Here is a 1,022-nt window from a genome sequence, read left to right on the forward strand (position 1 = left end):
GTCACTCAATCATGGGTCCTTGAGTTGTGACCTCAAGCGTGTGCTGTATGGTCTGGGTGGGTGGAACCAAACCCTTGAGTCAGACACGCCTGAGGGCCAACCTGTTGCCTTCAGCAGAGCTGCAGCAAGCCCCTTGAACTCTGTGAACAGACAACAGAACCGCAACCCCAGGACTGTCTCCTGTTGACTCACTCCAAGCATGGACAACCACCAGCCGTCCCCACCTGTTGTTTCCTTTGACCCCCCCCCTCCAGGTGCCTCCCAGGGACTAGGACCGAGGGTCTGGGTGCCTGGGCACATCCTGGCCCCACACCCACCTGCCGAGTGACTGTGGGTGAGGTGGGCAGCATTGCCTGTGGAACCCAGACAAGAACAGACCCTGCCCTGTGCAGGGGGCCGGGGACCCGGGCGCTGCTGCTCCACAGGACCCCCCAGGCCACACACAGGCTCTGCCCAAGCCTGGGGCAGACCGTCTTGTGACCACCTGCAACTTGGTGTTGACACAAACATCACATCCTTGTTCTGCCTGGAATCCAGTCTCCCGGCTACAGGAGGAAGGCCTGAGACCCGCAGCGCCGCCCCTTACAGCCGGGGGCACTGTCGAGACGCCAGGCGGGGCAGCCCAGCACCCTGCCTGCCTTGCACGCCAGCTCTACCCAGCCCTCTGCCAGGATTCTACTAGGACGTGCCAATAGCCCACTCCATCTCAGAATAACATAACATGCAACAGGACGAAAAGTGACACCCCTGACATTCCAGATCCTAACAGAGAGCATGGCAAAGCTAAGATCACAAGTGTTCAGATGAGACAGGCTGTCACATCACTTGGACACGGCCCAGCGAGGCCAGCGCACAAGGCGCTCAGTGCCCTGGCATGGCAGAGACTGCTCAGCTCGGGGCAGTGCCCAGACGAGGACGGGGAGGAAGGTCCAGAGGCCCCGCGCGGGGCCCTCCCACCCGAAGGACACTCCCTCAGCAGGGTGGCCCGCGGCTGCCATCTGAGGAAAGCGAGGCCACCCCAA

This window comes from Equus przewalskii, chromosome 5 (assembly GCF_037783145.1).
Source record: "Equus przewalskii isolate Varuska chromosome 5, EquPr2, whole genome shotgun sequence".
NCBI lineage: Eukaryota > Metazoa > Chordata > Mammalia > Perissodactyla > Equidae > Equus > Equus przewalskii.